Raw genomic sequence first — 27,296 nt, 5'->3', positions numbered from 1 at the left:
AGTGGTGGGGAGTGTGGGTGGATCAGTGGGTGCGTCAGGGGTTGGAGGTGTTGTGGGGTCAGTGCAGTGCAGTCTCTGTGCTCCAGTGATGTGTAGCTCCTCTCTTAGCTCCTCCAGCTGGCTCTGCAGGCTCCTCAGCTAGCTGTGCTGGGGTGTCCAGGTCAGCTCCTCCCTCGCTCTGCGCAGCTCCGTCCTCAGGGTTTGGCTCTGCTCCTCCAGGTCTCTCACTGCTGCTCTCAGCTCATGGATCTCAGCCTTGTGCTGCATCTTTAGTCTGTGCATCTCATCCCGGAGCTGATCACACAAGGAGGTCTGGGCCAGGGTGCTCAAGGTCTGCTCCCTGAACTCCGCAAACTCCAGCTCCAGCACTGATAGGCATTCCTTTAGTGTTTTAATGTTGCTGGAGAGTTTTGGGGAGACAGGGGGGCAGTCTGTGGGAGATGGGGCACTGTCTGGCTCCGTGTGGCTGGGGGCAGACTGCAGGGTGGCCGGCTCTGGCTCTTGTTTCTCTACCTCAGTCTGCTGCTTTGAGGTGTGGAAGCCGAGAGCTAATTGGTCCAGGCTGCTCTCGCTGCCCTGCACCATGATGGTCCCGTTGTGGTATACATTAAAAGTGAGCATCACACTGTCTGTGTCTTTCTCTACCAGCACTGAGATCTGCCTGCCTCTGCTAATGCCCCTCTTGTTGTTATTGGGGTATGTCTGGCACAGGGTTTTGTGAAAGGCGGTGTAGAACAGTAGATTGTTCTTGACCCTGTTTTCTCCTTTACCGGTGTAGTCTAGGATGAGGGTCTCAGGAGATGCTCTCATCACAGCTTGTTTGTAGTCCTTCTTAGCCTGTGCAGAGCGAATGTCTTCAGGGTATCGGATTTCAAAAGGCAGCTCTGCAGTCAGACTGCTGTTCGATAGATTTCTATCAGTCTCAGTGGCAGTTGGGCTCTCTCCTACTGTCACTCTATTCAAATCGGAGCTCTGCATTTTCATTGGCTGAGTCAACTACTGAGAATGCTTATTTATTTTATTAATACATATTTTTTTGTTTAATTATTTGTCTCTTACCTCCAATTCTTGTCTTCAGCTTTTCTTTTCTGACTTTTCTTCCTGAACTGTCTCTCTGCTTTCTTCTTTTTGTGTTTCTCTTAAAATTATTATTTTTTGAATACTTTTTCTTCTGAATTTCTATTCCATGTCTTCTGTGTATGTTTATAGTGCTATATATTCATTTGTAAATCACAAATTAAATCCGCTTATGTATAAAAACAAATGTTTTTTAGGAGCTCATATTCCTCTCTCTCTCTCTCTCTCTCTCTCTCTCTCTCTCTCTCAATTCATTTCATTTGTATTGTCAAAGCAATTGGACATACATACACATACATACATATACACTCACCTAAAGGATTATTAGGAACACCTGTTCAATTTCTCATTAATGCAATTATCTAATCAACCAATCACATGGCAGTTGCTTCAATGCATTTAGGGGTGTGGTCCTGGTCAAGACAATCTCCTGAACTCCAAACTGAATGTCTGAATGGGAATGAAAGGTGATTTAAGCAATTTTGAGCGTGGCATGGTTGTTGGTGCCAGACGGGCCGGTCTGAGTATTTCACAATCTGCTCAGTTACTGGGATTTTCACGCACAACCATTTCTAGGGTTTACAAAGAATGGTGTGAAAAGGGAAAAACATCCAGTATGCGGCAGTCCTGTGGGCGAAAATGCCTTGTTGATGCAAGAGGTCAGAGGAGAATGGGCCGACTGATTCAAGCTGATAGAAGAGCAACTTTGACTGAAATAACCACTAGTTACAAACGAGGTATGCAGCAAAGCATTTGTGAAGCCACAACACGTACAACCTTGAGGCGGATGGGCTACAACAGCAGAAGACCCCACCGGGTACCACTCATCTCCACTACAAATAGGAAAAAGAGGTGAGACATTCAGATGGTAGAGTCAGAATTTGGCGTAAACAGAATGAGAACATGGATCCATCATGTCTTGTTACCACTGTGCAGGCTGGTGGTGGTGGTGTAATGGTGTGGGGGATGTCTTCTTGGCACACTTTAGGCCCCTTAGTACCAATTGGGCATCGTTTAAATGCTACGGCCTACCTGAGCATTGTTTCTGACCATGTCCATCCCTTTTTGACCACCATGTACCCATCCTCTGATGGCTACTTCCAGCAGGATAATGCACCATGTCACAAAGGTCGAATCATTTCAAATTGGTTTCTTGAACATGACAATGAGTTCACTGTACTAAACTGGCCCCCACAGTCACCAGATCTCAACCCAATGGAGCATCTTTGGGATGTGGTGGAACGGGAGCTTCGTGCCCTGGATGTGCATCCCACAAATCTCCATCAACTGCAAGATGCTATCCTATCAATATGGGCCAACATTTCTAAAGAATGCTTTCAGCACCTTGTTGAAGCAATGCCACGTAGAATTAAAGCAGTTCTGAAGGCGAAAGGGGGTCAAACACAGTATTAGTATGGTGTTCCTAATAATCCTTTAGGTGAGTTCATCGTAGCTCTTAATACTCTCTTTCTGTCTGGAGGAGATATAATTGAAGTATTGTACACGTACCCGGCTACTTTCAACACCCATTGCTGCACTGATATTTTTCCCTCCATTTTTCTTTATCCATTTTTTTTTTGCTGGAAGTTCCGTCAATACCCGTCAGCCTTTAAGAGACATCATGCAGCCAGGCCTCTTGGCTTGCGGCCACACCGTCCTGAACGCGCCCAATCTCATCAGATCTCGGAAGCTAAACGGGGCAGGTCCTGGTCAGTACTTGGATGGGTGACCTCCTGGAAATACCAGGTGCTGCTAGCTTTTTCGTCTCCTGGGTAACTTTATCGTAGCTCTTAATACTCTCTTTCAGTCTGCAGGAGATATAATTGAAGAATTGTACACGTACCCGGCTACTGTCAACACCCTTTGCTGCACTGATATTTTTCCATCCATTTTTCTTTTTTCTTTTTTTGTTTTTTTTTTTGCTGGAAGTTCCGTCAATACCCGCCAACCTTTAAGAGACATCATGCAGCCAGGCCTTTCGGCTTGTGGCCACACTGTCCTGAACGCGCCCGATCTCGTCAGATCTCGGAAGCTAAACGGGGCAGGGCCTGGTCAGTACTTGGATGGGAGACCTCCTAGAAATACCAGGTGCTGCAAGCTTTTTACGTCTCCTGGGTAACTTCATCGTAGCTCTTAATACTCTCTTTCTGTCTCCAGGAGATATAATTGAAGAATTGTACACGTACCCGGCTACTTTCAACACCCTTTCCTGCACTGATATTTTTACCTCCATTTTTCTATTTTTTTTTTTTTTTTTTTCTGGAAATTCCGTCAATACCCGCCAGCCTTTAAGAGACATCATGCAGCCAGGCATCTCGGCTTGCGGCCACACCATCCTGAACGCGCCCGATCTCGTCAGATCTCGGAAGCTAAACGGGGCAGGACCTGGTCAGTACATGAATGTGAGACCTCCTGGAAATACCTGGTGCTGCAAGCTTTTACTTCTCCTGGGTAACTTTATCGTAGCTCTTAATACTCTCTATCTGTCTGGAGGAGATATAATTGAAGTATTGTACACGTACCCGGCTACTTTCAAAACCCATTACTGCACTGATATTTTTCCCTCCATTTTTCTTTTTCTTTTTCTTTTTTTTTTTTTTTTGCTGGAAGTTCCGTCAATACCCGCCAGCCATTAAGAGACATCATGTAGCCAGGCCTCTCGGCTTGCGGCCACACCGTCCTGAATGCGCCCGATCTCGTCAGATCTCGGAAGCTAAACGGGGCAGGGCCTGGTCAGTACTTGGATGGGAGACCTACTAGAAATACCAGGTGCTGCAAACTTTTTACGTCTCCTGGGTAACTTCATCGTAGCTCTTAATACTCTCTTTCTGTCTCCAGGAGATATAATTGAAGAATTGTACACGTACCCGGCTACTTTCAACACCCTTTGCTGCACTGGTATATTTCCCTCTATTTTTCTTTTTTTTTTTTGCTGGAAATTCCGACAATACCCGCTAGCCTTTAAGAGACATCATGCAGCCAGACATCTCGGCTTGCGGCCACACCGTCCTGAACGCGCCCGATCTTGTCAGATCTCGGAAGCTAAACGGGGCAGGACCTGGTCAGTACTTAAATGTGAGACCTCCTGGAAATACCAGGTGCTGCCAGCTTTTTACGTCTCCTGGGGAACTTCATCGTAGCTCTTAATACTCTCTTTCTGTCTGGAGAAGATATAATTGAAGAATTGTACACGTACCCGGCTACTTTCAACACCCTGTGCTGCACTGGTATATTTCCCTCTATTTTTCTTTTTTTTTTTTGCTGGCAGTTCCGTCAATACCCGCCAGCCTTTAAGAGACATCATGCAGCCAGGCATCTCGGCTTGCGGCCACACCATCCTGAACGCGCCCGATCTCGTCAGATCTCGGAAGCTAAACGGGGCAGGACCTGGTCGGTACATGAATGTGAGACCTCCTGGAAATACCTGGTGCTGCAAGCTTTTACGTCTCCTGGGTAACTTTATCGTAGCTCTTAATACTCTCTATCTGTCTGGAGGAGATATAATTGAAGTATTGTACACGTACCCGGCTACTTTCAAAACCCATTACTGGACTGATATTTTTCCCTCCATTTTTCTTTTTCTTTTTTTTTTTTTTTTTTTTTTTGCTGGAAGTTCCGTCAATACCCGCCAGCCATTAAGAGACATCATGTAGCCAGGCTTCTCGGCTTGCGGCCACACCGTCCTGAATGCGCCCGATCTCGTCAGATCTTGGAAGCTAAACGGGGCAGGGCCTGGTCAGTACTTGGATGGGAGACCTCCTAGAAATACCAGGTGCTGCAAGCTTTTTACGTCTCCTGGGTAACTTCATCGTAGCTCTTAATACTCTCTTTCTGTCTGGAGGAGATATAATTGAAGAATTGTACACGTACTAGGCTACTTTCAACAGCCTTTGCTGCACTGATATTTTTCCCTCCATTTTTCTTTTTATTTTATTTTTTTGCTGGAAGTTCCGTCAATATCCGCCAGCCTTTAAGAGACATCATGCAGCCAGGCCTCTTGGCTTGTAGTCACACCGTCCTGAACGCGCCCGATCATATCAGATTTCGGAAGCTAAACGGGGCAGGGCCTGGTCAGTACTTGGATGTGTGACCTCCTGGAAATACCAGGTGCTGCAAGCTTTTTACGTCTCCTGGGTAACTTCATCGTAGCTCTTAATACTCTCTTTCTTTCTCCAGGAGATATAATTGAAGAATTGTACACGTACCCGACTACTTTCAACACCCTGTGCTGCACTGGTATATTTCCCTCTATTTTTCTTTTTTTTTTTTGCTGGCAGTTCCGTCAATACCCGCCAGCCTTTAAGAGACATCATGCAGCCAGGCATCTCGGCTTGCGGCCACACCATCCTGAACGCGCCCGATCTCGTCAGATCTCGGAAGCTAAACGGGGCAGGACCTGGTCAGTACATGAATGTGAGACCTCCTGGAAATACCTGGTGCTGCAAGCTTTTACTTCTCCTGGGTAACTTTATCGTAGCTCTTAATACTCTCTATCTGTCTGGAGGAGATATAATTGAAGTATTGTACACGTACCCGGCTACTTTCAAAACCCATTACTGCACTGATATTTTTCCCTCCATTTTTCTTTTTCTTTTTTTTTTTTTTTTTTTTTTTGCTGGAAGTTCCGTCAATACCCGCCAGCCATTAAGAGACATCATGTAGCCAGGCCTCTCGGCTTGCGGCCACACCGTCCTGAATGCGCCCGATCTCGTCAGATCTCGGAAGCTAAACGGGGCAGGGCCTGGTCAGTACTTGGATGGGAGACCTCCTAGAAATACCAGGTGCTGCCAGCTTTTTACGTCTCCTGGGGAACTTCATCGTAGCTCTTAATACTCTCTTTCTGTCTGGAGAAGATATAATTGAAGAATTGTACACGTACCCGGCTACTTTCAACACCCTTTGCTGCACTGGTATTTTTCCCTCTATTTTTCTTTTTTTTTTTTTCCGGCAGTTCCGTCAATACCCGCCAGCCTTTAAGAGACATCATGCAGCCAGGCATCTCGGCTTGCGGCCACACCATCCTGAACGCGCCCGATCTCGTCAGATCTCGGAAGCTAAACGGGGCAGGACCTGGTCAGTACATGAATGTGAGACCTCCTGGAAATACCTCGTGCTGCAAGCTTTTACGTCTCCTGGGTAACTTTATCGTAGCTCTTAATACTCTCTATCTGTCTGGAGGAGATTTAATTGAAGTATTGTACACGTACCCAGCTACTGTCAACACCCTTTGCTGCACTGATATTTTTCCATCCATTTTTTTTTTTTTTTTTTGCTGGAAGTTCCGTCAATACCCGCCAACCTTTAAGAGACATCATGCAGCCAGGCCTTTCGGCTTGTGGCCACACCGTCCTGAATGCGCCCGATCTCGTCAGATCTCGGAAGCTAAACGGGGCAGGGCCTGGTCAGTACTTGGATGGGAGACCTCCTAGAAATACCAGGTGCTGCAAGCTTTTTACGTCTCCTGGGTAACTTCATCGTAGCTCTTAATACTCTCTTTCTGTCTCCAGGAGATATAATTGAAGAATTGTACACGTACCCGGCTACTTTCAACACCCTTTCCTGCACTGATATTTTTCCCTCCATTTTTCTATTTTTTTTTTTTTTTTTTTGCTGGAAATTCCGTCAATACCCGCCAGCCTTTAAGAGACGTCATGCAGCCAGACATCTCGGCTTGCGGCCACACCGTCCTGAACGCGCCCGATCTCGTCAGATCTCGGAAGCTAAACGGGGCAGGACCTGTTCAGTACTTGAATGTGAGACCTCCTGGAAATACCTGGTGCTGCAAGCTTTTACGTCTCCTGGGTAACTTTATCGTAGCTCTTAATACTCTCTATCTGTCTGGAGGAGATATAATTGAAGAATTGTACACGTACCTGGCTACCTTCAACACGCTTTGCTGCACTGATATTTTTCTCCACATTTTTCTTTTTTCTTTTGTTTCTTGCTGGAAGTTCCATCAATACCCTCCAGCCTTTAAGAGACATCATGCAGCCAGGCCTCTTGGCTTGAGGCCACACCGTCCTGAAGATGCAAAATCTCGTCAGATCTCGGAAGAAAAACTGGGCAGGGTCTGGTCAGTAATTGGATGGGTGACCTCCTGGAAATACCAGGTGCTGAAAGCTTTTTACATCTCCTGGGTAACTTCAGCGTAGCTCTTAATACTCTCATTCAGTCTGGAGGAGATATAATTGAAGAATTGTACATGTACCCGGCTACTTTCAACACCCTGTTCTGCACTGATATTTTTCCCTCCATTTTTCTATTTATTTATTTTTTATTTTTTGCTGGAAGTTCCGTCAATACCCGCCAGCCTTTAAGAGACATCATGCAGCCAGGCCTCTTGGCTTGCGGCCACACCGTCCTGAACGCGCCCGATCTCATCAGATTTCGGAAGCTAACGGGGCAGGGCCTGGTCAGTACTTGGATGGGTGACCTCCTGGAAATACCAGGTGCTGCAAGCTTTTTACGTCTCCTGGGTAACTTCATCATAGCTCTTAATACTCTCTTTCAGTCTGTAGGAGATATTATTGAAGAATTGTACACGTACCCGGCTACTTTCAAAACCCTTTGCTGCACTATTTTTCCCTCCATTTTTCTTTTTTCTTTTTTTTTTTGCTGTAAGTTCCGTCAATACCCGCCAGCCTTAAAGAGACATCATGCAGCCGTGCCTCTCGGCTTTCGGCCACACCGTCCTGAATGCGCATGATATCGTCAGATCTCGGAAGCTAAACGGGGCAGGACCTGGTCAGTACTTGAATGTGAGACCTCCTGGAAATACCAGGTGCTGCAAACTTTTACGTCTCCTGGGTAACTTTATCGTAGCTCTTAATACTCTCTTTCAGTCTGCAGGAGATATAATTGAAGAATTGTACACGTACCCGGCTACTTTCAACACCCTTTCCTGCACTGATATTTTTCCCTCCATTTTTCTATTTTTTTTTTTTTTTTTTTTTGCTGGAAGTTCCGTCAATACCCGCCAACCTTTAAGAGACATCATGCAGCCAGGCCTTTCGGCTTGTGGCCACACCGTCCTGAATGCGCCCGATCTCCTCAGATCTCGGAAGCTAAACGGGGCAGGGCCTGGTCAGTACTTGGATGGGAGACCTCCTAGAAATACCAGGTGCTGCAAGCTTTTTACGTCTCCTGGGTAACTTCATCGTAACTCTTAATACTCTCTATCTGTCTGAAGGAGATATAATTGAAGTATTGTACACGTACCCAGCTACTGTCAACACCATTTGCTGCACTGATATTTTTCCATCCATTTTTCTTTTTTTTTTTTTTTTTTGCTGGAAGTTCCGTCAATACCCGCCAACCTTTAAGAGACATCATGTAGCCAGGCCTCTTGGCTTGCGGCCACACCGTCCTGAATGCGCCCGATCTCGTCAGATCTCGAAAGCTAAACGGGGCAGGGCCTGGTCAGTACTTGGATGGGAGACCTCCTAGAAATACCAGGTGCTGCAAGCTTTTTACGTCTCCTGGGTAACTTCATCGTAGCTCTTAATACTCTCTTTCTGTCTCCAGGAGATATAATTGAAGAATTGTACACGTACCCGGCTACTTTCAACACCCTTTGCTGCACTGGTATATTTCCCTCTATTTTTCTTTTTTTTTTTTTGCTGGCAGTTCTGTCAATACCCGCCAGCCTTTAAGAGACATCATGCAGCCAGGCATCTCGGCTTGCGGCCACACCATCCTGAACGCGCCCGATCTCGTCAGATCTCGGAAGCTAAACGGGGCAGGACCTGGTCAGTACATGATAGTGAGACCTCCTGGAAATACCTAGTGCTGCAAGCTTTTACGTCTCCTGGGTAACTTTATCGTAGCTCTTAATACTCTCTCTCTGTCTGGAGGAGATATAATTGAAGTATTGTACACGTACCCGGCTACTGTCAACACCCTTTGCTGCACTGATATTTTTCCATCCATTTTTCTTTTTTCTTTTTTTCTTTTATTTTTTTGCTGGAAGTTCCGTCAATACCCGCCAACCTTTAAGAGACATCATGCAGCCAGGGCTTTCGGCTTGTGGACACACCGTCCTGAATGCGCCCGATCTCGTCAGATCTCGGAAGCTAAACGGTGCAGGGCCTGGTCAGTACTTGGATGGGAGACCTCCTAGAAATACCAGGTGCTGCAAGCCTTTTACGTCTCCTGGGTAACTTCATCGTAGCTCTTAATACTCTCTTTCTGTCTCCAGGAGATATAATTGAAGAATTGTACACGTACTAGGCTACTTTCAACACCCTTTGCTGCACTGGTATATTTCCCTCTATTTTTCTTTTTTTTTTTTCCTGGCAGTTCCGTCAATACCCGCCAGCCTTTAAGAGACATCATGCAGCCAGGCGTCTCGGCTTGCGACCACACCATCCTTAACTCGCCCGATCTCGTCAGATCTCGGAAGCTAAACGGGGCAGGACCTGGTCGGTACATGAATGTGAGACCTCCTGGAAATACCTGGTGCTGCAAGCTTTTACGTCTCCTGGGTAACTTTATCGTAGCTCTTAATACTCTCTATTTGTCTGGAGGAGATATAATTGAAGTATTGTACACGTACCCAGCTACTGTCAACATCCTTTGCTGCACTGATATTTTTCCATCCATTTTTCTTTTTTTTTTTTTTTTTTTTTTTTTTTTTTGCTGGCAGTTTCGTCAATACCCGCCAGCCTTTAAGAGACATCATGCAGCCAGGGCTTTCGGCTTGCGGCCACACCGTCCTGAACGCGCCCGATCTCGTCAGATCTCGGAAGCTAAACGGTGCAGGGCCTGGTCAGTACTTGGATGGGAGACCTCCTAGAAATACCAGGTGCTGCAAGCTTTTTACGTCTCCTGGGTAACTTCATCGTAACTCTTAATACTCTCTATCTGTCTGGAGGAGATATAATTGAAGTATTGTACACGTACCCAGCTACTGTCAACACCATTTGCTGCACTGATATTTTTCCATCCATTTTTCTTTTTTCTTTTTTTCTTTTATTTTTTTGCTGGAAGTTCCGTCAATACCCGCCAACCTTTCAGAGACATCATGCAGCCAGGGCTTTCGGCTTGTGGACACACCGTCCTGAATGCGCCCGATCTCGTCAGATCTCGGAAGCTAAACGGTGCAGGGCCTGGTCAGTACTTGGATGGGAGACCTCCTAGAAATACCAGGTGCTGCAAGCTTTTTACGTCTCCTGGGTAACTTTATCGTAGCTCTTAATACTCTCTATCTGTCTGGAGGAGATATAATTGAAGTATTGTACACGTACCCAGCTACTGTCAACATCCTTTGCTGCACTGATATTTTTCCATCCATTTTTCTTTTTTTTTTTTTTTTCTGCTGGAAGTTCCGTCAATACCCGCCAACCTTTAAGAGACATAATGCAGCCAGGCCTCTCGGCTTGCGGCCACACCGTCCTGAATGCGCCCGATCTCGTCAGATCTCGGAAGCTAAACGGGGCAGGGCCTGGTCAGTACTTGGATGGGGGACCTCCTAGAAATACCAGGTGCTGCAAGCCTTTTACGTCTCCTGGGTAACTTCATCGTAGCTCTTAATACTCTCTTTCTGTCTCCAGGAGATATAATTGAAGAATTGTACACGTACTAGGCTGCTTTCAACACCCTTTGCTGCACTGGTATATTTCCCTCTATTTTTCTTTTTTTTTTTTCCTGGCAGTTCCGTCAATACCCGCCAGCCTTTAAGAGACATCATGCAGCCAGGCGTCTCGGCTTGCGGCCACACCATCCTGAACTCGCCCGATCTCGTCAGATCTCGGAAGCTAAACGGGGCAGGACCTGGTCGGTACATGAATGTGAGACCTCCTGGAAATACCTGGTGCTGCAAGCTTTTACGTCTCCTGGGTAACTTTATCGTAGCTCTTAATACTCTCTATTTGTCTGGAGGAGATATAATTGAAGTATTGTACACGTACCCAGCTACTGTCAACACCCATTGCTGCACTGATATTTTTCCATCCATTTTTTTTTTTTTTTTTTTTTTTTTTTTTGCTTGAAGTTCTGTCAATACCCGCCAACCTTTAAGAGACATCATGCAGCCAGGCGTCTCGGCTTGCGGCCACACCATCCTGAACTCGCCCGATCTCGTCAGATCTTGGAAGCTAAACGGGGCAGGACCTGGTCGGTACATGAATGTGAGACCTCCTGGAAATACCTGGTGCTGCAAGCTTTTACGTCTCCTGGGTAACTTTATCGTAGCTCTTAATACTCTCTATCTGTCTGGATGGAGATATAATTGAAGTATTGTACACGTACCCAGCTACTGTCAACACCCTTTGCTGCACTGATATTTTTCCATCCATTTTTCTTTTTTTTTTTTTTTTTCTGCTGGAAGTTCCGTCAATACCCGCCAACCTTTAAGAGACATAATGCAGCCAGGCCTCTGGGCTTGCGGCCACACCGTCCTGAATGCGCCCGATCTCGTCAGATCTCGGAAGCTAAACGGGGCAGGGCCTGGTCAGTACTTGGATGGGAGACCTCCTAGAAATACCAGGTGCTGCAAGCCTTTTACGTCTCCTGGGTAACTTCATCGTAGCTCTTAATACTCTCTATCTGTCCAGAGGAGATATAATTTAAGTATTGTACACGTACCCAGCTACTGTCAACACCCTTTGCTGCACTGATATTTTTCCATCCATTTTTTTTTTTTTTTTTTTTTTTTTTTTTGCTTGAAGTTCTGTCAATACCCGCCAACCTTTAAGAGACATCATGCAGCCAGGCATCTCGGCTTGCGGCCACACCATCCTGAACGTGCCCGATCTCGTCAGATCTCGGAAGCTAAACGGGGCAGGACCTGGTCAGTACATGAATGTGAGACCTCCTGGAAATACCTGGTGCTGCAAGCTTTTACGTCTCCTGGGTAACTTTATCGTAGCTCTTAATACTCTCTATCTGTCTGGAGGAGATATAATTGAAGTATTGTACACGTACCCAGCTACTGTCAACATCCTTTGCTGCACTGATATTTTTCCATCCATTTTTCTTTTTTTTTTTTTTTTCTGCTGGAAGTTCCGTCAATACCCGCCAACCTTTAAGAGACATAATGCAGCCAGGCCTCTCGGCTTGCGGCCACACCGTCCTGAATGCGCCCGATCTCGTCAGATATCGGAAGCTAAACGGGGCAGGGCCTGGTCAGTACTTGGATGGGAGACCTCCTAGAAATACCAGGTGCTGCAAGCCTTTTACGTCTCCTGGGTAACTTCATCGTAGCTCTTAATACTCTCTTTCTGTCTCCAGGAGATATAATTGAAGAATTGTACACGTACTAGGCTACTTTCAACACCCTTTGCTGCACTGGTATATTTCCCTCTATTTTTCTTTTTTTTTTTTGCTGGCAGTTCCGTCAATACCCGCCAGCCTTTAAGAGACATCATGCAGCCAGGCATCTCGGCTTGCGGCCACACCATCCTGAACGTGCCCGATCTCGTCAGATCTCGGAAGCTAAACGGGGCAGGACCTGGTCAGTACATGAATGTGAGACCTCCTGGAAATACCTGGTGCTGCAAGCTTTTACGTCTCCTGGGTAACTTTATCGTAGCTCTTAATACTCTCTATCTGTCTGGAGGAGATATAATTGAAGTATTGTACACGTACCCAGCTTCTGTCAACATCCTTTGCTGCACTGATATTTTTCCATCCATTTTTTTTTTTTTTTTTTTTGCTGGCAGTTCCGTCAATACCCGCCAGCCTTTAAGAGACATCATGCAGCCAGGGCTTTCGGCTTGCGGCCACACCGTCCTGAACGCGCCCGATCTCGTCAGATCTCGGAAGCTAAACGGTGCAGGGCCTGGTCAGTACTTAAATGTGAGACCTCCTGGAAATACCAGGTGCTGCCAGCTTTTTACGTCTCCTGGGTAACTTCATCGTAGCTCTTAATACTCTCTTTCTGTCTGGAGAAGATATAATTGAAGAATTGTACACGTACCCGGCTACTTTCAACACCCTTTGCTGCACTGGTATTTTTCCCTCTATTTTTCTTTTTTTTTTTTGCTGGCAGTTCCGTCAATACCCGCCAGCCTTTAAGAGACATCATGCAGCCAGGCATCTTGGCGTGCGGCCACACCATCCTGAACGCGCCCGATCTCGTCAGATCTCGGAAGCTAAACGGGGCAGGGCCTGGTCAGTACTTGGATGGGAGACCTCCTAGAAATACCAGGTGCTGCAAGCCTTTTACGTCTCCTGGGTAACTTCATCGTAGCTCTTAATACTCTCTATCTGTCCAGAGGAGATATAATTTAAGTATTGTACACGTACCCAGCTACTGTCAACACCCTTTGCTGCACTGATATTTTTCGATCCATTTTTTTTTTTTTATTTATTTTTTTTTTTGCTTGAAGTTCTGTCAATACCCGCCAACCTTTAACAGACATCATGCAGCCAGGCATCTCGGCTTGCGGCCACACCATCCTGAACGTGCCCGATCTCGTCAGATCTCGGAAGCTAAACGGGGCAGGACCTGGTCAGTACATGAATGTGAGACCTCCTGGAAATACCTGGTGCTGCAAGCTTTTACGTCTCCTGGGTAACTTTATCGTAGCTTTTAATACTCTCTATCTGTCTGGAGGAGATATAATTGAAGTATTGTACACGTACCCAGCTACTGTCAACATCCTTTGCTGCACTGATATTTTTCCATCCATTTTTCTTTTTTTTTTTTTTTTCTGCTGGAAGTTCCGTCAATACCCGCCAACCTTTAAGAGACATAATGCAGCCAGGCCTCTCTGCTTGCGGCCACACCGTCCTGAATGCGCCCGATCTCGTCAGATCTCGGAAGCTAAACGGGGCAGGGCCTGGTCAGTACTTGGATGGGAGACCTCCTAGATATACCAGGTGCTGCAAGCCTTTTACGTCTCCTGGGTAACTTCATCGTAGCTCTTAATACTCTCTTTCTGTCTCCAGGAGATATAATTGAAGAATTGTACACGTACTAGGCTACTTTCAACACCCTTTGCTGCACTGGTATATTTCCCTCTATTTTTCTTTTTTTTTTTTGCTGGCAGTTCCGTCAATACCCGCCAGCCTTTAAGAGACATCATGCAGCCAGGCATCTCGGCTTGCGGCCACACCATCCTGAACGTGCCCGATCTCGTCAGATCTCGGAAGCTAAACGGGGCAGGACCTGGTCAGTACATGAATGTGAGACCTCCTGGAAATACCTGGTGCTGCAAGCTTTTACGTCTCCTGGGTAACTTTATCGTAGCTCTAAATACTCTCTATCTGTCTGGAGGAGATATAATTGAAGTATTGTACACGTACCCAGCTACTGTCAACATCCTTTGCTGCACTGATATTTTTCCATCCATTTTTCTTTTTTTTTTTTTTTTTTTTTTTTTTTTTGCTGGCAGTTCCGTCAATACCCGCCAGCCTTTAAGAGACATCATGCAGCCAGGGCTTTCGGCTTGCGGCCACACCGTCCTGAACGCGCCCGATCTCGTCAGATCTCGGAAGCTAAACGGGGCAGGGCCTGGTCAGTACTTGGATGGGAGACCTCCTAGAAATACCAGGTGCTGCAAGCTTTTTACGTCTCCTGGGTAACTTTATCGTAGGTCTTAATACTCTCTATCTGTCTGGAGGAGATATAATTGAAGTATTGTACACGTACCCAGCTACTGTCAACACCCTTTGCTGCACTGATATTTTTCCATCCATTTTTCTTTTTTTTTTTTTTTTTCTGCTGGAAGTTCCGTCAATACCCGCCAACCTTTAAGAGACATCATGCAGCCAGGCATCTCGGCTTGCGGCCACACCATCCTGAACGTGCCCGATCTCGTCAGATCTCGGAAGCTAAACGGGGCAGGACCTGGTCAGTACATGAATGTGAGACCTCCTGGAAATACCAGGTGCTGCAAGCCTTTTACGTCTCCTGGGTAACTTTATCGTAGCTCTTAATACTCTCTATCTGTCTGGAGGAGATATAATTGAAGTATTGTACACGTACCCTGCTACTGTCAACATCCTTTGCTGCACTGATATTTTTCCATCCATTTTTCTTTTTTTTTTTTTTTTCTGCTGGAAGTTCCGTCAATACCCGCCAACCTTTAAGAGACATAATGCAGCCAGGCCTCTCGGCTTGCGGCCACACCGTCCTGAATGCGCCCGATCTCGTCAGATCTCGGAAGCTAAACGGGGCAGGGCCTGGTCAGTACTTGGATGGGAGACCTCCTAGAAATACCAGGTGCTGCAAGCCTTTTACGTCTCCTGGGTAACTTCATCGTAGCTCTTAATACTCTCTTTCTGTCTCCAGGAGATATAATTGAAGAATTGTACACGTACTAGGCTACTTTCAACACCCTTTGCTGCACTGGTATATTTCCCTCAATTTTTCTTTTTTTTTTTGCTGGCAGTTCCGTCAATACCCGCCAGCCTTTAAGAGACATCATGCAGCCAGGCATCTCGGCTTGCGGCCACACCATCCTGAACGTGCCCGATCTCGTCAGATCTCGGAAGCTAAACGGGGCAGGACCTGGTCAGTACATGAATGTGAGACCTCCTGGAAATACCTGGTGCTGCAAGCTTTTACGTCTCCTGGGTAACTTTATCGTAGCTCTTAATACTCTCTATCTGTCTGGAGGAGATATAATTGAAGTATTGTACACGTACCCAGCTACTGTCAACATCCTTTGCTGCACTGATATTTTTCCATCCATTTTTTTTTTTTTTTTTTTTTTTTTTTTTTTTGCTGGACGTTCCGTCAATACCCGCCAGCCTTTAAGAGACATCATGCAACCAGGCCTCTCGGTTTGCGGACACACAGTCCTGAACCCGCCCGATCTCGGAAGATCTCGGAAACTAAATGGGGCAGGGCCTGGTCAGTACTTGGATGGGAGACCTTCTGGAAATACCAGGTGCTGCCAGCTTTTTACGTCTCCTGGGGAACTTCATCGTAGCTCTTAATACTCTCTTTCTGTCTGGAGAATATATAATTGAAGAATTGTACACGTACCCGGCTACTTTCAACACCCTTTGCTGCACTGGTATTTTTCCCTCTATTTTTCTTTTTTTTTTTGGCTGGCAGTTCCGTCAATACCCGCCAGCCTTTAAGAGACATCATGCAGCCAGGCATCTCGGCTTGCAGCCACACCATCCTGAACGCGCCCGATCTCGTCAGATCTCGGAAGCTAAACGGGGCAGGACCTGGTCAGTACATGAATGTGAGACCTCCTGGAAATACCTCGTGCTGCAAGCTTTTACGTCTCCTGGGTAACTTTATCGTAGCTCTTAATACTCTCTATCTGTCTGGAGGAGATTTAATTGAAGTATTGTACACGTACCCAGCTACTGTCAACACCCTTTGCTGCACTGATATTTTTCCATCCATTTTTCTTTTTTTTTTTTTTTTTGCTGGAAGTTCCGTCAATACCCGCCAGCCTTTAAGAGACATCATGCAGCCAGACATCTCGGCTTGCGGCCACACCGTCCTGAACGCGCCCGATCTCGTCAGATCTCGGAAGCTAAACGGGGCAGGACCTGGTCAGTACTTGAATGTGAGACCTCCTGGAAATACCTGGTGCTGCAATCTTTTACGTCTCCTGGGTAACTTTATCGTAGCTCTTAATACTCTCTATCTGTCTGGAGGAGATATAATTGAAGAATTGTACACGTACCCAGCTACTGTCAACACCATTTGCTGCACTGATATTTTTCCCTCCATTTTTCTTTTTTCTTTTGTTTTTTGCTGGAAGTTCCATCAATACCCTCCAGCCTTTAAGACACATCATGCAGCCAGGCCTCTTGGCTTGAGGCCACACCGTCCTGAAGACGCAAGATCTCGTCAGATCTCGGAAGAGAAACTAGGCAGGGCCTGGTCAGTAATTGGATGGGTGACCTCCTGGAAATACCAGGTGCTGAAAGCTTTTTACATCTCCTGGGTAACTTCAGAGTAGCTCTTAATACTCTCATTCAGTCTGGAGGAGATATAATTGAAGAATTGTACATGTACCCGGCTACTTTCAACACCCTGTCCTGCACTGATATTTTTCCCTCCATTTTTCTATTTATTTATTTTTTATTTTTTGCTGGAAGTTCCGTCAATACCCGCTAGCCTTTAAGAGACATCATGCAGCCCGGCCTCTTGGCTTGCGGCCACACCGTCCTGAACACGCCCGATCTCGTCAGATCTCGGAAGCCAAACGGGGCAGGGCCTGGTCAGTACTTGGATGGGAGACCTCCTGGAAATACCAGGTGCTGCATGCTTTTTACGTCTCCTGGGAAACTTCATCGTAGCTCTTAATACTCTCTATCTGTCTGGAGGAGATATAATTGAAGTATTGTACACGTACCCGGCTACTTTCAACAGCCTTTGCTGCACTGATATTTTTCCCTCCATTTTTCTTTTTTCTTTTTTTTTTTGCTGGAAGTTCCGTCAATACCCGCCAGCCTTAAAAAGACATCATGCAGCGGGGCCTCTCGGCTTTTGGCCACACCGTCCTGAATGCGCATGATATCGTCAGATCTCGGAAGCTAAACGGGGCAGGAACTGGTCAGTACTTGAATGTGAGACCTCCTGGAAATACCAGGTGCTGCAAGCTTTTACGTCTCCTGGGTAACTTTATCGTAGCTCTTAATACTCTCTTTCAGTCTGCAGAAGATATAATTGAAGAATTGTACACGTACCCGGCTACTTTCAACACCCTTTCCTGCACTGATATTTTTCCCTCCATTTTTCTATTTTTTTTTTATTTTTTTTTGCTGGAAGTTCCGTCAATACCCGCCAACCTTTAAGAGACATCATGCAGCCAGGCCTTTCGGCTTGCGGCCACACCATCCTGAACTCGCCCGATCTCGTCAGATCTTGGAAGCTAAACGGGGAAGGACCTGGTCGGTACATGAATGTGAGACCTCCTGGAAATACCTGGTGCTGCAAGCTTTTACGTCTCCTGGGTAACTTTATCGTAGCTCTTAATACTCTCTATCTGTCTGGAGGAGATATATTTGAAGTATTGTACACGTACCCAGCTACTGTCAACACCCTTTGCTGCACTGATATTTTTCCATCCATTTTTCTTTTTTTTTTTTTTTTTTGCTGGAAGTTCCGTCAATACCCGCCAACCTTTAAGAGACATCATGCAGCCAGGCCTCTCGGCTTGCGGCCACACCGTCCTGATTGCGCCCGATCTCGTCAGATCTTGGAAGCTAAACGGGGCAGGGCCTGGTCAGTACTTGGATGGGAGACCTCCTAGAAATACCAGGTGCTGCAAGCCTTTTACGTCTCCTGGGTAACTTCATCGTAGCTCTTAATACTCTCTTTCTGTCTCCAGGAGATATAATTGAAGAATTGTACACGTACTAGGCTACTTTCAACACCCTTTGCTGCACTGATATTTTTCCCTCCATTTTTCTTTTTATTTTATTTTTTTGCTGGAAGTTCCGTCAATATCCGCCAGCCTTTAAGAGACATCATGCAGCCAGGCCTCTTGGCTTGTAGTCACACCGTCCTGAACGCGCCCGATCATATCAGATTTCGGAAGCTAAACGGGGCAGGGCCTGGTCAGTACTTGGATGTGTGATCTCCTGGAAATACCAGGTGCTGCAAGCTTTTTACTTCTCCTGGGTAACTTCATCGTAGCTCTTAATACTCTCTTTCTTTCTCCAGGAGATATAATTGAAGAATTGTACACGTACCCGGCTACTTTCAACACCCTGTGCTGCACTGGTATATTTCCCTCTATTTTTCTTTTTTTTTTTTGCTGGCAGTTCCGTCAATACCCGCCAGCCTTTAAGAGACATCATGCAGCCAGGCATCTCGGCTTGCGGCCACACCATCCTGAACGCGCCTGATCTCGTCAGATCTCAGAAGCTAAACGGGGCAGGACCTGGTCAGTACATGAATGTGAGACCTCCTGGAAATACCTGGTGCTGCAAGCTTTTACGTCTCCTGGGTAACTTTATCGTAGCTCTTAATACTCTCTATCTGTCTGGAGGAGATATAATTGAAGTATTGTACACGTACCCGGCTACTTTCAAAACCCATTACTGGACTGATATTTTTCCCTCCATTTTTCTTTTTCTTTTTTTTTTTTTTTTTTTTTTGCTGGAAGTTCCGTCAATACCCGCCAGCCATTAAGAGACATCATGTAGCCAGCCTTCTCGGCTTGCGGCCACACCGTCCTGAATGCGCCCGATCTCGTCAGATCTCGGAAGCTAAACGGGGCAGGGCCTGGTCAGTACTTGGATGGGAGACCTCCTAGAAATACCAGGTGCTGCAAGCTTTTTACGTCTCCTGGGTAACTTCATCGTAGCTCTTAATACTCTCTTTCTGTCTGGAGGAGATATAATTGAAGAATTGTACACGTACTAGGCTACTTTCAACAGCCTTTGCTGCACTGATATTTTTCCCTCCATTTTTCTTTTTATTTTATTTTTTTGCTGGCAGTTCCGTCAATACCCGCCAGCCTTTAAGAGACATCATGCAGCCAGGCATCTCGGCTTGCGGCCACACCATCCTGAACGCGCCCGATCTCGTCAGATCTCGGAAGCTAAACGGGGCAGGACCTGGTCAGTACATGAATGTGAGACCTCCTGGAAATACCTGGTGCTGCAAGCTTTTACTTCTCCTGGGTAACTTTATCGTAGCTCTTAATACTCTCTATCTGTCTGGAGGAGATATAATTGAAGTATTGTACACGTACCCGGCTACTTTCAAAACCCATTACTGCACTGATATTTTTCCCTCCATTTTTCTTTTTCTTTTTTTTTTTTTTTTTTTTTTGCTGGAAGTTCCGTCAATACCCGCCAGCCATTAAGAGACATCATGTAGCCAGGCCTCTCGGCTTGCGGCCACACCGTCCTGAATGCGCCCGATCTCGTCAGATCTCGGAAGCTAAACGGGGCAGGGCCTGGTCAGTACTTGGATGGGAGACCTCCTAGAAATACCAGGTGCTGCAAACTTTTTACGTCTCCTGGGTAACTTCATCGTAGCTCTTAATACTCTCTTTCTGTCTCCAGGAGATATAATTGAAGAATTGTACACGTACCCGGCTACTTTCAACACCCTTTGCTGCACTGGTATATTTTCCTCTATTTTTCTTTTTTTTTTTTGCTGGCAGTTCCGTCAATACCCGCCAGCCTTTAAGAGACATCATGCAGCCAGGCATCTCGGCTTGCGGCCACACCATCCTGAACGCGCCTGATCTCGTCAGATCTCGGAAGCTAAACGGGGCAGGACCTGGTCAGTACATGAATGTGAGACCTCCTGGAAATACCTGGTGCTGCAAGCTTTTACGTCTCCTGGGTAACTTTATCGTAGCTCTTAATACTCTCTATCTGTCTGGAGGAGATATAATTGAAGTATTGTACACGTACCCGGCTACTTTCAAAACCCATTACTGGACTGATATTTTTCCCTCCATTTTTCTTTTTCTTTTTTTTTTTTTTTTTTTTTTGCTGGAAGTTCCGTCAATACCCGCCAGCCATTAAGAGACATCATGTAGCCAGGCTCCTCGGCTTGCGGCCACACCGTCCTGAATGCGCCCGATCTCGTCAGATCTCGGAAGCTAAACGGGGCAGGGCCTGGTCAGTACTTGGATGGGAGACCTCCTAGAAATACCAGGTGCTGCAAGCTTTTTACGTCTCCTGGGTAACTTCATCGTAGCTCTTAATACTCTCTTTCTGTCTGGAGGAGATATAATTGAAGAATTGTACACGTACTAGGCTACTTTCAACAGCCTTTGCTGCACTGATATTTTTCCCTCCATTTTTCTTTTTATTTTATTTTTTTGCTGGAAGTTCCGTCAATATCCGCCAGCCTTTAAGAGACATCATGCAGCCAGGCCTCTTGGCTTGTAGTCACACCGTCCTGAACGCGCCCGATCATATCAGATTTCGGAAGCTAAACGGGGCAGGGCCTGGTCAGTACTTGGATGTGTGACCTCCTGGAAATACCAGGTGCTGCAAGCTTTTTACGTCTCCTGGGTAACTTCATCGTAGCTCTTAATACTCTCTTTCTTTCTCCAGGAGATATAATTGAAGAATTGTACACGTACCCGGCTACTTTCAACACCCTGTGCTGCACTGGTATATTTCCCTCTATTTTTCTTTTTTTTTTTTGCTGGCAGTTCCGTCAATACCCGCCAGCCTTTAAGAGACATCATGCAGCCAGGCATCTCGGCTTGCGGCCACACCATCCTGAACGCGCCCGATCTCGTCAGATCTCGGAAGCTAAACGGGGCAGGACCTGGTCAGTACATGAATGTGAGACCTCCTGGAAATACCTGGTGCTGCAAGCTTTTACTTCTCCTGGGTAACTTTATCGTAGCTCTTAATACTCTCTATCTGTCTGGAGGAGATATAATTGAAGTATTGTACACGTACCCGGCTACTTTCAAAACCCATTACTGCACTGATATTTTTCCCTCCATTTTTCTTTTTCTTTTTTTTTTTTTTTTTTTTTTGCTGGAAGTTCCGTCAATACCCGCCAGCCATTAAGAGACATCATGTAGCCAGGCCTCTCGGCTTGCGGCCACACCGTCCTGAATGCGCCCGATCTCGTCAGATCTCGGAAGCTAAACGGGGCAGGGCCTGGTCAGTACTTGGATGGGAGACCTCCTAGAAATACCAGGTGCTGCAAACTTTTTACGTCTCCTGGGTAACTTCATCGTAGCTCTTAATACTCTCTTTCTGTCTCCAGGAGATATAATTGAAGAATTGTACACGTACCCGGCTACTTTCAACACCCTTTGCTGCACTGGTATATTTCCCTCTATTTTTCTTTTTTTTTTTTGCTGGCAGTTCCGTCAATACCCGCCAGCCTTTAAGAGACATCATGCAGCCAGGCATCTTGGCTTGCGGCCACACCATCCTGAACGCGCCCGATCTCGTCAGATCTCGGAAGCTAAACGGGGCAGGGCCTGGTCAGTACTTGAATGGGAGACCTCCGAGAAATACCAGGTGCTGCAAGCCTTTTACGTCTCCTGGGTAACTTCATCGTAGCTCTTAATACTCTCTTTCTGTCTGGAGGAGATATAATTGAAGAATTGTACACGTACTAGGCTACTTTCAACACCCTTTGCTGCACTGATATTTTTCCCTCCATTTTTCTTTTTATTTTATTTTTTTGCTGGAAGTTCCATCAATATCCGCCAGCCTTTAAGAGACATCATGCAGCCAGGCCTCTTGGCTTGTAGTCACACCGTCCAGAACGCGCCCGATCATATCAGATTTCGGAAGCTAAACGGGGCAGGGCCTGCTCAGTACTTGGATGGGAGACCTCCTGGAAATACCAGGTGCTGCAAGCTTTTTACGTCTCCTGGGTAACTTCATCGTAGCTCTTAATTCTCTCTTTCTGTCTCCAGGAGATATAATTGAAGAATTGTACACGTACCCGGCTACTTTCAACACCCTTTGCTGCACTGGTATATTTCCCTCTATTTTTCTTTTTTTTTTTTGCTGGCAGTTCCGTCAATACCCGCCAGCCTTTAAGAGACATCATGCAGCCAGGCATCTCAGCTTGCGGCCACACCATCCTGAACGCGCCCGATCTCGTCAGATCTCGGAAGCTAAACGGGGCAGGACCTGGTCAGTACATGAATGTGAGACCTCCTGGAAATACCTCGTGCTGCAAGCTTTTACGTCTCCTGGGTAACTTTATCTTAGCTCTTAATACACTCTTTCTGTCTGGAGGAGATATAATTGAAGTATTGTACACGTACTCGGCTACTTTTAACACCCTTTGCTGCACTGATATTTTTCCCTCCATTTTTCTTTTTCTTTTTTCTTTTTTCTGGAAGATCCGTCAATATCCGCCAGCCTTTAAGAGACATCATGCAGCAAGGCCTCTTGGCTTGCGGCCACACCGTCCTGAACGCGCCCCATCTCGTCAGCTCTCGGAAGCTAAACTGGGCAGGGCCTGGTCATTACTTGAATGTGAGACCTTCTGGAAATTCCAGGCGCTGCAAGCTTTTTTCGTCACCTGGGGAACTTCGTCGTAGCTTTTAATACTCTCTTTCTGTCTGGAGGAGATTTAATTGAAGAATTGTACACGTACCCGGCTACTGTCAACACCCTTTGCTGCACTGATTTTTTTCCCTCCGTTTTTCTTTTTTTTTTTTTTTTTTTTATTTGCTGGAAGTTCCGTCAATACCCGCCAGCCTTTAAGAGACATCATGCAGCCAGGCCTCTCGGCTTGCGGCCACACCGTCCTGAACGCGCCCGATCTTGTCAGATCTCGGAAGCTGAACGGGGCAGGGCCTGGTCAGTACTTGGATGGGTGACCTCCTGGAAATACCAGGTGCTGCAAGCTTTTATCGTCACTTGGGTAACTTCATCGTAGCTCTTAATACTCTCTTTCTGTCTGGAGGAGATATAATTGAAGTATTGTACACGTACCCGGCTACTTTCAACACCCTTTCCTGCACTGATATTTTTCTCTCCATTTTTCTATTTTTTTTTTATTTTTTTTTCTTGGATGTTCCGTCAATACCCGCCAGCCTTTTAGAGACATCATGCAGCCAGGCCTCTTGGCTTTCGGCCACACCGTCATGAACGCGCCCGATCTCGTCAGATCTCGGAAGCTAAATGGGGCAGGGCCTGGTCAGTACTTCGATGGGTGACCTCCTGGAAATACAAGGTGCTGCAAGATTTTTACGTCTCCTGGGAAACTTCATCGTAGCTCTTTATACTCTCTTTCTGTCTGGAGGAGATATAATTGAAGAATTGTACACGTACCCGGCTACTTTCAAAACCCTTTGCTGCACTGATTTGTTTCTCTCCATTTTTCTTTTTTCTTATTTTTTTTGCTGGAAGTTCCATCAATACCCGCCAGCCTTTAAGAGACATCATGCAGCCAGGCCTCTTTGTTTGCGGCCACACCGTCCTGAACGTGCCCGATTTCGTCAGATCTCGGAAGCTGAACGGGGCAGGGCCTGATCAGTACTTGGATGGGAGACCTCCTGGAAATACCAGGTGCTGCAAGCTTCTTACGTCTCCTGGGTAACTTCATCATAGCTCTTAATACTCTCTTTCTGTCTGGAGGAGATATAATTGAAGAATTGTACACGTACCCGGCTACTTTCAACTCCCTTTGCTGCACTGAAATTTTTCACTCCATTTTTCTTTTTTCTTTTTTTTTTGCTGGCAGTTCCGTCAATACCCGCCAGCCTTTAAGAGACATCATGCAGCCAGGCCTCTCGGCTTGCGGCCACACCATCCTGAACGCGCCCAATCTCATCAGATCTCGGAAGCTAAACGGGGCAGTGTCTATTCTGTACTTGGATGGGAGACCTCCTGGAAATACCAGGTGCTGCAAGCTTCTTACGTCTCCTGGGTAACTTCATCATAGCTCTTAATACTCTCTTTCTGTCTGGAGGAGATATAATTGAAGAATTGTACACGTACCCGGCTACTTTCAACTCCCTTTGCTGCACTGATATTTTTCCCTCCATTTTTCTTTTTTCTTCTTTATTTTGCTGGAAGTTCTGTCAATATCCTCCAGCCTTTAAGAGACATCATGCAGCCAGGCATCTCGGCTTGTGGCCACACCATCATGAATGCGCACGATCTCGTCAGATCTCGGAAGCTAAACGGGGCAGGGCCTGGTCAGTACTTAGATGGGAGACCTCCTGGAGATACCAGGTGCTGCAAGCTTTTTACATCACTTGGGTAACTTCATCGTAGCTCTTCATACTCGCTTTCTGTCTGGAGGAGATATAATTGAAGTATTGTACACGTACCCAGCTACATTTAACACCCTTTGCTGCACTGATATTTTTCCCTCCATTTTTCTTATTTCTTTTTTTTTTGCTGGAACTTCCGTCAATACCCGCCAGCCTTTAAGAGACTTCATACATCCAGGCCTCTAGGTTTGCGGCCACACCGTCCTGAACGCGCCCGATCTCATCAGATCTCAGAAGCTAAACGGGGCAAGACCTGGTCAGTACTTGGATGGGAGACCTTCTGGAAATACCTGGTGCTGCAAGCTTTTTAGTCTCCTGAGTAACTTCATTGTAGCTCTTAATACTCTCTTTCTGTCAGGAGAAGATACAATTGAAGAAATGTACACGTACCCGGCAACTTTCAACACCCTTTGCTGCACTGATATTTTTCCCTCCATTTTTCATTTTTCTTTTTTTTTTTGCTGGAAGGTCCGTCAAAACCCGCCCGCCTTTAAGAGACATCATGCTGCCAGGCGTCTCGGCTTGCGGCCACGCCGTACTGAACGCGACCGATCTCATCAGATCTCGGAAGCTATACAGGGCAGGGCCTGGTCAGTACTTGGATGGGTGACCTCCTGGAAATACCAGGTGCTGCAAGCTTTATACGTCTCCTGGGTAACATCATCGTAGATCTTAATACTCTCTTTCTGTCTGGAGGAGATATAATTGAAGAAATGTACACGTTCCCGGCTACTTTCAACACCCTTTGCTGAACTGATATTTTTCCCTCCATTTTTTTATTTTTTTATTTTTTATTTTTTGCTGGAAATTCCGTCAATACCCGCCAGCCTTTAAGAGACATCATGCAGCCAGGCATCTCGGCTTGCGGCCACACCGTCCTGAACGTGCCCGGTCTCGTCAGACCTTGGAAACTAAACGGGCCAGGGCCTGGTTAGTACTTGGATGGGTGACCTCCAGGAAATACCAGGTGATGCAAGCTTTTTACGTCTCCTGGGTATCTTCATCGTAGCTCTTAATACTCTTTATCTGTCTGGAGGAGATATAATTGAAGTATTGTACACTTTGTCTTAGGGACAGTCTGGCTAGCAGTGACTGAGTGGTTGACAGACGACAAGCAACGGAATGTACGTCCTCTGTGATGTCATAGCAGTCAGCTGAGAGAGGCTCGTGATGTCATCGCTGAGCTGTCTGTCTGTCTGTCTGTCTCTCTCTCTCTCTTTCTCTCTCTCTCTCTCTCTCTCTCTTCCTCTCAATTCAATTCATTTGTATTGTCAAAGCAATTGGACATACATACATATATATATATATATATATATATATATATACATACATACATACATCCATACATGCTAGAAAGTCATTACTATGTTATCTTAAAGGCTAACTAAGCAGAACATATATCATTATAGAACAGAGTTCATAGGTCAACACATGGTTTTAGGGAACAGGCACGTAGGTCATACCGTTTGACAATGTCTCCAAGGTTCTCATCGTAAATAACAAACAGAAATCAAACTATCTTCTGGGCTGACCTTCTAGCTTGACCGTATCTTTCTTAAGTATACAAGAGAGAAAAACAGGTGTAAGAAAATAATTTCTAATTTTCCTTCTACACATATATACATACATACATACATATGTAGCGTTATGTTGGGTGTATTTGGATAAGAGCATTTGGGCTCTGAGCTGAAGCACTGATCTAAAGAAGACCTCTCCCCCCCCAAAGTTATCAGATTTCCTTAGCTCATCAGCTTGGAACTGGTTTGCATCAAAGTGACAGTTTTGGGGAGGATGGCACCGAGAAGAGGCCAAATAGTTTGGAATTCTGCTATGAGATGTCTGGAGAAAGGGGCCTGTAGGTGATAAAAACTCTTTGAAGTGGATGAGAGCCGAAATCCCGACATAGAGCTACGAACCCAGGCCAACCGGCATTTCCAAAAGATGGCATGGATTGACATCAGTCATAAATAAAGCCTCCCTCCAATAGGACACTGGGGGCTGAAACCGAAATCCAATCTCAAGAACTCAGGGACCAATCACCTACTGATCTGACAGACTATAAGGAACAGCGGACAGTCTTTCTCTCTCTCTCTCTCTCACCTGAACCAGAAACTCGCTGCCACAGCTCAACCTGTAGCTCTGTTGCCAGAACCGGAATCAGAAACCAACCAAGTCTTTGCCGGCAACAGAAGAGTTAAACTATGAGAAGGAGATTGAGCGAAGAATTATTTTAAAGGACTTTATTAAATAAATAACTTCACAGACCCACCTGATCAGTGGAGTTTTACAGCTGGACAATTGACTAAGTCGACTGAATACGAAAGTGTCAGTCACTTAAATAGCTATTTGAGTCTTAAGAAACTTGACCCTTGGAACAAACAGGGCCCTGCTTTCCTCAAAGACTTCGTCTTCAAGTAACTACGGTGGAACCATGCTTACAAAGAAGATTTTGTGCACAACCTTGGAGCCTTCAAACCAATGGAAAATCTGTTTGGAAACGACTCTACATTCCCGAAACCCCAACTTCCAGGTGCATCGACTGAGTGGAAGTTCTTGGACAAAGCCGAACCGGACTGCCTTTGTTCCAAACCACACGGACCTCGTGCCGTGTGCTGTTAT

The 27,296-nt window shown here is 46.0% G+C and overlaps 24 non-coding genes and 41 pseudogenes across 24 annotated transcripts; all 65 read left to right on the top strand.

Moving 5' to 3' along the window:
- The first annotated feature begins 2,716 nt into the window (after positions 1-2,716).
- LOC136739423 (uncharacterized) lies at positions 2,717-2,835 on the top strand (annotated as a pseudogene).
- A 223-nt stretch (positions 2,836-3,058) lies between these two features.
- Positions 3,059-3,177, top strand: LOC136739621 (5S ribosomal RNA). The gene has a single exon (XR_010812944.1). It is a non-coding gene; the product is annotated as a 5S ribosomal RNA (ribosomal RNA).
- Positions 3,178-3,395: 218 nt separating this feature from the next.
- LOC136739451 (uncharacterized) lies at positions 3,396-3,514 on the top strand (annotated as a pseudogene).
- Positions 3,515-3,739: 225 nt separating this feature from the next.
- LOC136739402 (5S ribosomal RNA) lies at positions 3,740-3,858 on the top strand. Its single transcript, XR_010812887.1, has one exon. It is a non-coding gene; the product is annotated as a 5S ribosomal RNA (ribosomal RNA).
- Positions 3,859-4,068: 210 nt separating this feature from the next.
- On the top strand, positions 4,069-4,187 carry LOC136739505 (uncharacterized; annotated as a pseudogene).
- Positions 4,188-4,397: 210 nt separating this feature from the next.
- Positions 4,398-4,516, top strand: LOC136739489 (uncharacterized; annotated as a pseudogene).
- Positions 4,517-4,742: 226 nt separating this feature from the next.
- On the top strand, positions 4,743-4,861 carry LOC136739611 (5S ribosomal RNA). Its single transcript, XR_010812935.1, has one exon. It is a non-coding gene; the product is annotated as a 5S ribosomal RNA (ribosomal RNA).
- A 216-nt stretch (positions 4,862-5,077) lies between these two features.
- LOC136739474 (uncharacterized) lies at positions 5,078-5,196 on the top strand (annotated as a pseudogene).
- Positions 5,197-5,406: 210 nt separating this feature from the next.
- LOC136739450 (uncharacterized) lies at positions 5,407-5,525 on the top strand (annotated as a pseudogene).
- Positions 5,526-5,751: 226 nt separating this feature from the next.
- LOC136739610 (5S ribosomal RNA) lies at positions 5,752-5,870 on the top strand. Its single transcript, XR_010812934.1, has one exon. It is a non-coding gene; the product is annotated as a 5S ribosomal RNA (ribosomal RNA).
- Positions 5,871-6,080: 210 nt separating this feature from the next.
- Positions 6,081-6,199, top strand: LOC136739517 (uncharacterized; annotated as a pseudogene).
- Positions 6,200-6,408: 209 nt separating this feature from the next.
- On the top strand, positions 6,409-6,527 carry LOC136739558 (5S ribosomal RNA). The gene has a single exon (XR_010812909.1). It is a non-coding gene; the product is annotated as a 5S ribosomal RNA (ribosomal RNA).
- A 219-nt stretch (positions 6,528-6,746) lies between these two features.
- LOC136739438 (uncharacterized) lies at positions 6,747-6,865 on the top strand (annotated as a pseudogene).
- A 555-nt stretch (positions 6,866-7,420) lies between these two features.
- Positions 7,421-7,538, top strand: LOC136739403 (5S ribosomal RNA). The gene has a single exon (XR_010812888.1). It is a non-coding gene; the product is annotated as a 5S ribosomal RNA (ribosomal RNA).
- Positions 7,539-8,090: 552 nt separating this feature from the next.
- LOC136739616 (5S ribosomal RNA) lies at positions 8,091-8,209 on the top strand. Its single transcript, XR_010812940.1, has one exon. It is a non-coding gene; the product is annotated as a 5S ribosomal RNA (ribosomal RNA).
- Positions 8,210-8,425: 216 nt separating this feature from the next.
- On the top strand, positions 8,426-8,544 carry LOC136739605 (5S ribosomal RNA). The gene has a single exon (XR_010812929.1). It is a non-coding gene; the product is annotated as a 5S ribosomal RNA (ribosomal RNA).
- A 211-nt stretch (positions 8,545-8,755) lies between these two features.
- Positions 8,756-8,874, top strand: LOC136739548 (uncharacterized; annotated as a pseudogene).
- Positions 8,875-9,098: 224 nt separating this feature from the next.
- Positions 9,099-9,217, top strand: LOC136739432 (uncharacterized; annotated as a pseudogene).
- Positions 9,218-9,427: 210 nt separating this feature from the next.
- Positions 9,428-9,546, top strand: LOC136739561 (uncharacterized; annotated as a pseudogene).
- A 227-nt stretch (positions 9,547-9,773) lies between these two features.
- LOC136739623 (5S ribosomal RNA) lies at positions 9,774-9,892 on the top strand. The gene has a single exon (XR_010812946.1). It is a non-coding gene; the product is annotated as a 5S ribosomal RNA (ribosomal RNA).
- A 225-nt stretch (positions 9,893-10,117) lies between these two features.
- On the top strand, positions 10,118-10,236 carry LOC136739439 (uncharacterized; annotated as a pseudogene).
- A 216-nt stretch (positions 10,237-10,452) lies between these two features.
- On the top strand, positions 10,453-10,571 carry LOC136739417 (5S ribosomal RNA). Its single transcript, XR_010812895.1, has one exon. It is a non-coding gene; the product is annotated as a 5S ribosomal RNA (ribosomal RNA).
- A 210-nt stretch (positions 10,572-10,781) lies between these two features.
- Positions 10,782-10,900, top strand: LOC136739512 (uncharacterized; annotated as a pseudogene).
- Positions 10,901-11,120: 220 nt separating this feature from the next.
- LOC136739547 (uncharacterized) lies at positions 11,121-11,239 on the top strand (annotated as a pseudogene).
- A 217-nt stretch (positions 11,240-11,456) lies between these two features.
- Positions 11,457-11,575, top strand: LOC136739626 (5S ribosomal RNA). Its single transcript, XR_010812949.1, has one exon. It is a non-coding gene; the product is annotated as a 5S ribosomal RNA (ribosomal RNA).
- Positions 11,576-11,796: 221 nt separating this feature from the next.
- On the top strand, positions 11,797-11,915 carry LOC136739480 (uncharacterized; annotated as a pseudogene).
- A 215-nt stretch (positions 11,916-12,130) lies between these two features.
- Positions 12,131-12,249, top strand: LOC136739613 (5S ribosomal RNA). Its single transcript, XR_010812937.1, has one exon. It is a non-coding gene; the product is annotated as a 5S ribosomal RNA (ribosomal RNA).
- Positions 12,250-12,459: 210 nt separating this feature from the next.
- On the top strand, positions 12,460-12,578 carry LOC136739479 (uncharacterized; annotated as a pseudogene).
- A 211-nt stretch (positions 12,579-12,789) lies between these two features.
- On the top strand, positions 12,790-12,908 carry LOC136739488 (uncharacterized; annotated as a pseudogene).
- A 210-nt stretch (positions 12,909-13,118) lies between these two features.
- On the top strand, positions 13,119-13,237 carry LOC136739606 (5S ribosomal RNA). The gene has a single exon (XR_010812930.1). It is a non-coding gene; the product is annotated as a 5S ribosomal RNA (ribosomal RNA).
- A 221-nt stretch (positions 13,238-13,458) lies between these two features.
- Positions 13,459-13,577, top strand: LOC136739478 (uncharacterized; annotated as a pseudogene).
- Positions 13,578-13,792: 215 nt separating this feature from the next.
- Positions 13,793-13,911, top strand: LOC136739612 (5S ribosomal RNA). The gene has a single exon (XR_010812936.1). It is a non-coding gene; the product is annotated as a 5S ribosomal RNA (ribosomal RNA).
- Positions 13,912-14,121: 210 nt separating this feature from the next.
- On the top strand, positions 14,122-14,240 carry LOC136739477 (uncharacterized; annotated as a pseudogene).
- A 226-nt stretch (positions 14,241-14,466) lies between these two features.
- LOC136739486 (5S ribosomal RNA) lies at positions 14,467-14,585 on the top strand. The gene has a single exon (XR_010812902.1). It is a non-coding gene; the product is annotated as a 5S ribosomal RNA (ribosomal RNA).
- A 217-nt stretch (positions 14,586-14,802) lies between these two features.
- Positions 14,803-14,921, top strand: LOC136739461 (uncharacterized; annotated as a pseudogene).
- Positions 14,922-15,137: 216 nt separating this feature from the next.
- Positions 15,138-15,256, top strand: LOC136739614 (5S ribosomal RNA). The gene has a single exon (XR_010812938.1). It is a non-coding gene; the product is annotated as a 5S ribosomal RNA (ribosomal RNA).
- A 209-nt stretch (positions 15,257-15,465) lies between these two features.
- Positions 15,466-15,584, top strand: LOC136739476 (uncharacterized; annotated as a pseudogene).
- A 552-nt stretch (positions 15,585-16,136) lies between these two features.
- LOC136739520 (uncharacterized) lies at positions 16,137-16,255 on the top strand (annotated as a pseudogene).
- Positions 16,256-16,469: 214 nt separating this feature from the next.
- On the top strand, positions 16,470-16,588 carry LOC136739436 (uncharacterized; annotated as a pseudogene).
- A 215-nt stretch (positions 16,589-16,803) lies between these two features.
- Positions 16,804-16,922, top strand: LOC136739583 (uncharacterized; annotated as a pseudogene).
- Positions 16,923-17,143: 221 nt separating this feature from the next.
- LOC136739615 (5S ribosomal RNA) lies at positions 17,144-17,262 on the top strand. Its single transcript, XR_010812939.1, has one exon. It is a non-coding gene; the product is annotated as a 5S ribosomal RNA (ribosomal RNA).
- Positions 17,263-17,816: 554 nt separating this feature from the next.
- On the top strand, positions 17,817-17,935 carry LOC136739553 (uncharacterized; annotated as a pseudogene).
- Positions 17,936-18,150: 215 nt separating this feature from the next.
- Positions 18,151-18,269, top strand: LOC136739620 (5S ribosomal RNA). Its single transcript, XR_010812943.1, has one exon. It is a non-coding gene; the product is annotated as a 5S ribosomal RNA (ribosomal RNA).
- Positions 18,270-18,485: 216 nt separating this feature from the next.
- On the top strand, positions 18,486-18,604 carry LOC136739457 (uncharacterized; annotated as a pseudogene).
- A 210-nt stretch (positions 18,605-18,814) lies between these two features.
- LOC136739456 (uncharacterized) lies at positions 18,815-18,933 on the top strand (annotated as a pseudogene).
- A 225-nt stretch (positions 18,934-19,158) lies between these two features.
- Positions 19,159-19,277, top strand: LOC136739463 (5S ribosomal RNA). The gene has a single exon (XR_010812900.1). It is a non-coding gene; the product is annotated as a 5S ribosomal RNA (ribosomal RNA).
- Positions 19,278-19,493: 216 nt separating this feature from the next.
- Positions 19,494-19,612, top strand: LOC136739449 (uncharacterized; annotated as a pseudogene).
- Positions 19,613-19,837: 225 nt separating this feature from the next.
- On the top strand, positions 19,838-19,956 carry LOC136739608 (5S ribosomal RNA). The gene has a single exon (XR_010812932.1). It is a non-coding gene; the product is annotated as a 5S ribosomal RNA (ribosomal RNA).
- Positions 19,957-20,166: 210 nt separating this feature from the next.
- On the top strand, positions 20,167-20,285 carry LOC136739485 (uncharacterized; annotated as a pseudogene).
- A 225-nt stretch (positions 20,286-20,510) lies between these two features.
- LOC136739452 (5S ribosomal RNA) lies at positions 20,511-20,629 on the top strand. Its single transcript, XR_010812899.1, has one exon. It is a non-coding gene; the product is annotated as a 5S ribosomal RNA (ribosomal RNA).
- Positions 20,630-20,845: 216 nt separating this feature from the next.
- LOC136739473 (uncharacterized) lies at positions 20,846-20,964 on the top strand (annotated as a pseudogene).
- A 210-nt stretch (positions 20,965-21,174) lies between these two features.
- Positions 21,175-21,293, top strand: LOC136739448 (uncharacterized; annotated as a pseudogene).
- A 225-nt stretch (positions 21,294-21,518) lies between these two features.
- LOC136739607 (5S ribosomal RNA) lies at positions 21,519-21,637 on the top strand. The gene has a single exon (XR_010812931.1). It is a non-coding gene; the product is annotated as a 5S ribosomal RNA (ribosomal RNA).
- Positions 21,638-21,847: 210 nt separating this feature from the next.
- LOC136739618 (5S ribosomal RNA) lies at positions 21,848-21,966 on the top strand. The gene has a single exon (XR_010812941.1). It is a non-coding gene; the product is annotated as a 5S ribosomal RNA (ribosomal RNA).
- A 216-nt stretch (positions 21,967-22,182) lies between these two features.
- On the top strand, positions 22,183-22,301 carry LOC136739491 (uncharacterized; annotated as a pseudogene).
- Positions 22,302-22,511: 210 nt separating this feature from the next.
- Positions 22,512-22,630, top strand: LOC136739516 (uncharacterized; annotated as a pseudogene).
- A 215-nt stretch (positions 22,631-22,845) lies between these two features.
- LOC136739572 (uncharacterized) lies at positions 22,846-22,964 on the top strand (annotated as a pseudogene).
- Positions 22,965-23,186: 222 nt separating this feature from the next.
- On the top strand, positions 23,187-23,305 carry LOC136739405 (5S ribosomal RNA). The gene has a single exon (XR_010812890.1). It is a non-coding gene; the product is annotated as a 5S ribosomal RNA (ribosomal RNA).
- A 220-nt stretch (positions 23,306-23,525) lies between these two features.
- LOC136739542 (uncharacterized) lies at positions 23,526-23,644 on the top strand (annotated as a pseudogene).
- A 216-nt stretch (positions 23,645-23,860) lies between these two features.
- Positions 23,861-23,979, top strand: LOC136739433 (uncharacterized; annotated as a pseudogene).
- Positions 23,980-24,194: 215 nt separating this feature from the next.
- On the top strand, positions 24,195-24,313 carry LOC136739536 (uncharacterized; annotated as a pseudogene).
- Positions 24,314-24,529: 216 nt separating this feature from the next.
- LOC136739458 (uncharacterized) lies at positions 24,530-24,648 on the top strand (annotated as a pseudogene).
- A 215-nt stretch (positions 24,649-24,863) lies between these two features.
- On the top strand, positions 24,864-24,982 carry LOC136739443 (uncharacterized; annotated as a pseudogene).
- A 215-nt stretch (positions 24,983-25,197) lies between these two features.
- LOC136739435 (uncharacterized) lies at positions 25,198-25,316 on the top strand (annotated as a pseudogene).
- A 221-nt stretch (positions 25,317-25,537) lies between these two features.
- On the top strand, positions 25,538-25,656 carry LOC136739464 (uncharacterized; annotated as a pseudogene).
- Positions 25,657-27,296: the final 1,640 nt, after the last annotated feature.

The sequence above is a fragment of the Amia ocellicauda genome, unplaced genomic scaffold, assembly GCF_036373705.1.
Source record: "Amia ocellicauda isolate fAmiCal2 unplaced genomic scaffold, fAmiCal2.hap1 HAP1_SCAFFOLD_61, whole genome shotgun sequence".
Taxonomy (NCBI): domain Eukaryota; kingdom Metazoa; phylum Chordata; class Actinopteri; order Amiiformes; family Amiidae; genus Amia; species Amia ocellicauda.
Note: the sequence above shows the minus strand (reverse complement) of the source record. Positions and strands in the feature narration are given on the sequence as shown.